Here is a 6,045-nt window from a genome sequence, read left to right as displayed (position 1 = left end):
ACACACACACACACACACACACACACACACACACACACACACACACATTAAATTGGGACCTCTACGTTATACAAAAAAGTAATTCAACATGGATCACTATTCTCAACATAAAAGCTAAAACGATAAGGTGATTAGGAGAAAACCCCTGTGTGATCTTACATTAGGCAAGAGTTTATTAACTGTTGAACAAAAGCGTAGCAACTATGTAAGTCACCCCGTGACAAAACATCTGGCAGAAAAAAATAAATAAGTAAAAACAGTGGGAGGAACTATGGGACTTACTTAGGCTCACAGTTTCAGACGTCCCAGTTCCTGATGATAGGCACTGCTGATTGTGGGCCTATGGGAAGGCAGAAGATCATGGCAGTAGAAACTTATTCAGGAAGAGAAGGAGGCTGATCACTTAAAGACAGACAAGAAGCAGAGAGAGAGAGAGCTGTAGAGAGAAAATGATAGAAGGAAACAAAAGTCAGAAATATGTTTTAAAGTCATGAACCCAGTGACTTATTTCCTCCAAACTAGCCTACCTTCTGTAGTTCTTTTCACCCAAAAGTATATTCAGATTTTGAATGAATCAGTAGATTAAACATTTATTAGGCCAGAACCCTGTGATCTAATCCTCTTTAGAAACACCCTCATGGCAGGCGTAGAGGCTGTGCTGTGCATTAATAATCTTTTAGGTGTCTCTCAACACCTAGAGTTGACGTGCAAGATTAACTATCACAGTAATACTTTAAATATATTTATGAAGAGAGGAGAAAGACAACCTACGGAAGAGGGAAAAAAAAATAAAAGTTTGTAACTGATAAAGGTCCAATCTCCAGGACATACAAAAACACAACCAAACCAAACCACCACCACCAACAAAACCTCTTAAATGCAATAATTAAAAGCAACCCAATTAAAAATATTTTGGGCTAGAGATGTAGCTCCCTGAGGCCCTGGGTTCTATTGCTAGCATCCAGAATAAAAAAGTTTAAATAGAGATGTCTCCAGAGAAGACATAAATGGCCAATAAATGCATGATGTTCAGTATCATCAGTCTTAAGAATAATGCAAATCAAAATCATTTGGCTGCATTTTAAAAAGAAATATTGACAAGGATGTCAAAGAAATTGAAACACATACATTGCTGGTGGGGATTTTAAAAGGGGCAGCCATTATAGAAAACAGTTTGTTTTTCAAAATGTGAAACATAGAGTGGCCCCATTGCCAATACTACTTTCAGGTGCACGCACACATGCACGAGAATTAAAAACATACATCTAGAGGAAAACTTGCTAACGTGTATTTCCAGAAACATTATTAGAATAGTCAGCAAGTAGGAGTTACTCAAATGTGCCTAGGCTGGATAAAGAAATTTTGACATAAACAGAATATTATGGCAAGGAAAAGGAATGAGGTATGAATATACCTCATACAACAACATGGGCGAGCCCCTAAAATACGTAAAGTGGAACACGCCTGATTCAAAGAGACACATGTTTTTCTCTTTACATGAAATGTCCCAGATAGGCAAATTCGTAGCAACACAACTGTATAAGTTCATTCTGTCTCTCCCTCCTTGTCAGAACGTAGTCCACGAATGGGGTCATGTGAGAGAATTCTGAGTGCTTGTAAGAACAATCCGAGGAAACAAGAGTATTGTGACCTTGGTTTCTTCAAAACATGGAGTTGTTCTTGGACTGTTTTGTGCTCCTCCCAGGTGTAGCAGACAGGAGTGGGTTTACTTCAGATTACTCATCATTGCTTACTGCTGTTGTTCAATTAAATATTTAAAGCAGCCTTTAGACATCTCCATGGAAAGACTTGTTCTTGCCACCGAATGCCTCGTCCTTCTGATTGAATACAGCTTGAACTCATGAGAACTTTACTCATGTGGCTGCTCTTAACCCTCAGAGTTGTCTGAGGCGCTGACTAAAGTTGGCTATTGCCTGAGACATTAGTCTGCCTGACTTACTGGCCCCATTCTCCCGGGTCCCACAGTCCCTGCAGCCATGACCTCTCCTCTCCATACCCCCTCCGTCCCTTTTATTTTCTTCTCCAGTGTTGGAGATAAAACTCAGGTCTGCCTCTTCTAAGTAAGGGCTGTGCTTTTGGGTTACCTTTAATCTTGTATTAGTCATGTATTAAAATGTAATATTTTTGATATGTGAATTATACTTCAACACAATGCATTAAAATATAACTCATAGTGTAACATGATACAAAGCTATATGCTTTAGAGAAAAAAAATACCTGGGCTAAAGTATATGAAATGATTTAGACTTGAATCATATTAAGTTATGGGAACAGTGCTTGGGAGATGAAGCTCAAAGCAGAGGGAGAAGGAAAGACTAAATGGCTGGAAGAGAGGGGGAAGAATTGGAAAGTGCTACAATTATTAGACCCCATTTACCGAAACTGTAAGCTGTAATTAAAGTAAGTTTTTAAAACAATTTTGTCTCGTTTTCTTGTTTTATTTGTGTGTGTGGCAAGGGGGCATGTGCATACATGAAAAACATGTGGCGAGTCAAAGGACAACTTGAAGGAGTCAGTTCTCTTTCAACCGTGTGGTCCTGAGGACTGAACGTGGGTCATCAGCCTCGGTGTTGTTTCCCTTTCACAGATGAGCCTCCTTGCCAGCCTTAAGTTGGATTCTGATGCGAAGCAACACATTCGGTTTGGATGGGATTTTACAGTGATGACAAGACTTAATAAAGATGTTCAGAAGCCACATAAAAAAAAGACCTTTGCTTAAAATACAACCAAACTACAAAAACAAAACATACAGGGGCACAGGGAAGGGTATTGGCAGAGTATTCCAATATGAGAGCGTTGGATTAGAGAACTAATTTTGATCTCTTAATAGCTGTGCAAACCAATTAAGGCCCCTGAGAGCAGGCAAGCGCCTCTTCCTCAAGTCTCAGTGTGTCCCCATAGGTAGCCACGCCACTGCAGTCTTTTCTGAACATTCTGTGGACTCAAAGCCTGGAAAAGTGGCTTTCTTTTGCTCCACACCCTCCTTCTTCATCTCAGTGTGGTAGAACGCCAGGTTAACTTCATCTTTTGTCATTAGTTACGGAAGTCATAGAGATTGCTTCTTCGTTCTTATCTAGTTACGGTGCTAGGGATCAGAACCTAGAGCACTGAACATGCCTGGTGAGTTCTCTCTCACTGATCTACATCCCCAGCAACATCTGTCTGCGCTCCTTTTTAGCCATTGCTATAATGCATTCTAGCGAAAGGAGCAATGGTATGATTCTGGTTTAGCCTATAGGTCTCCAGAAATAATAGTGGCAGGCATTTGGAATTCATTTAATTCCAGCATATTCTCCAAATTTTACTACATCTGTCTTTACGCATCTACTTAATCCACATTTTTGTTTTTCATTGACATATGCAGGTATTTCTAGGATGACTTAAAGCTCTCCTTTTTAAAAATCTCCCTGGGGTTTCCAAATTTCTAATCTCCACCGAACAGTTTTCTTTTTGAGGGAGAAAAATCTGATGTTGTTTAAAGAGACTTGGAGTCCAAGTGAGTAAGTAAAAGATTCTCAGGACTTTGATAATGACAGGGATACCTATTTCGTCTCCAAATGATCTCATCAGACACTGGGGTACTTTTCAAAACATTCCGCAACGAGGTAGCAAAACTCAGATTGGAATTTCCCACTGATAATGGCAGGGATGTTGTTGGAAAATGACTATAGGTTATTGGAATGTTGTGGGCTGGGTGTGAGACAGCCCATGAGTGCCGTCAGTGAGCACAGTTGTGCTATCTTCCCTCAGGTTTGTTTGTAGTCAGGAAAAAAAAAAAAAAAAAACAACTTAAGATTTCTGTTTGTTTGTTCTCTGTGTGAGATTTAATCTGGAAATAGTCTTCAAATACTTGTTTCCTTAGAAATTTTAAATATAGACCAACCAAATTATGTACTGCATTCCACTTACATCTCACCAGTAAGTCCCAGAGCCTCCAGCAGGGCAGCCCACAGGAACCTGGCCACGGTGGACAGGTTTCACTACTAATTGAGCTTATTAAGGCAGTATACTTCTCAAAGTTATCTTCAAACGCCTTTTCATTTTCCTAGCTTTGATTTACTTAAGTCTCTGTCATTTAAAAAATTTCTCTCTTGGAGGTTACCAGTAATCTCTAAAAGCAAATGGTGTTTCGTTGTCAACTCCTCTGGCCTCCCCACAGCCTCCTGCACAGGTTGCTACTCTCTGGACACATCCTTCCCACATCAGTGCTGTCACATCTGCAGCCAGTCTGTTCCTCTCTGATTTTCTTTCTTGATCTTCTCGTTGGATTCTTGTTTTCTCTAACCTCAGTGGTAAAATGCTGGGAGTGCATCTGTGCACTCTTCCTGGGCAACATCATATATCCTCATGGCTTTGAGCATCAACTATAAACCTTATGCTGGAAAGGACAAAATCATCACCATATGCCCGATTCTCCCTAAACCCAAGACCCAGGGTCTAGCTGTTGTTGAGATCTCCTTATGTGCCAAATAGGAAGCTCAACTTTACTTATTTCTTTACTAAATTCTTTGCCATTATCAGGGTTGAAACCACAGTCTCATACATGCTGGGTGAATGTTCTACCACTAAGCTATCTCTGCAGTCCCAGAAACTCAAATTGAATATATTTAAAACAAAATTCCTGGTTCCTAATCTGGTCCTAATCTTGGTTCAAACCCAAAACTGGTCAAATCCATGACTTTCTCCTTCTGTCTCATGACCTGTATCCAATCACTTGCCAGGGCCTTGACAATTTTTGCCTAAGAACTACATCTCAAATCCATCCATTTCTTACCATCTTAATTGATTTACCCCCAAGCTACAAGCACCCCTGATCTGCAACAGCCTTTCCTAGTTTCTTGTTTTGCCTTATGGGACTAGAAGCCATTCTTGGCACAGAAGGCAGAGACAGCCCACATGAACTTGTTTACAAAAATGAAAATTTCAAAGACATACAGCAGGACAAGGAATGTTTACCTGTCACTCAGCCTTAAAGGTTATTAGCTATGTCAATTTGTTTTAACAATAACTCATCCATTTCCATGTTTTCAGTATTTGACAAAAATCCCAGACATTTTGGCATTTCATCCTTTAATATTTCAATTAAAAGGACACTTTAAAATTTGTCCACTTGATCATTATCATACTGAAAATTAGTAATCTTTTTATTATTATTTTATGTATGTGTATGTTTTGCCTCCATGTATGTCTGTGTAACATGTTCTGTGCCTGCTCCCTGAGGGGGCCAGAAGAGGGCACTGGATCCTCTGGAATGGAGTTAGAGATGTTTGTAAGCTGCCTTTGTGGGTGCTGGAAATTGAATGAGTCTTCTGGAAGAGCAGCCAGCATTCTTAACCACTAAGCCATCACTCCAGCCCCAATAACTTCTTAAGATAACGAACTATATTAAAAGCATGTTTCTAAAGGTAAACGTAATTCTAATTTTTATTATTTTGAACAGACGTTTGATTACCCTGCCCCAGCATCCAACATTATCAGACTACAGCTGTGTGCCACCACAACTGCCTTCAACGTCATTCTTTTTCTCACTCGTCACTTCTCGTCTGGTTAAGTGACGACCCCAACAAGGTACACATATTGCAAGGTGTACACTGGCTGATATGCTTCTTTGTGTCCATGGAACTCAGCAGCGTTCTGCCTCTTTGGAATTCTCCTTTGCTTACTTGTTTTCCTCCTCTTTGGGTTGGCTTGGGTCCTGGAGAATTATAGTCTAGATATTGCTGATTGCATTTCTGTATATAAAACAGCTTTTTTGTTTTCATGTTAGAACTGCTAACATAGCCTGATGGGTGGCAGTATTTTTTTTTTCTTTTCACTGTCATGTGTCTGGTTTTTTGTAATGTTAGTAGCACTATGTTAAACAGTAGCACTACTTGGATCTATAAACTTAGTCTACTAAAATGGTTATGGTATATTCATCCTCCTACATGTATTAGTAGCAAAGGGGAATTTTTCTTGAATGCTTTCTATGTTTCCAGTGGTGAAATCTGTAAAGGAGTGTACCTGTGGTGATGTGAATGAAAA

This window comes from Psammomys obesus, unplaced genomic scaffold, assembly GCF_907164565.1.
Source record: "Psammomys obesus unplaced genomic scaffold, mPsaObe1.curated_primary_1811, whole genome shotgun sequence".
NCBI lineage: Eukaryota > Metazoa > Chordata > Mammalia > Rodentia > Muridae > Psammomys > Psammomys obesus.
This window is presented reverse-complemented; position numbering follows the sequence as displayed.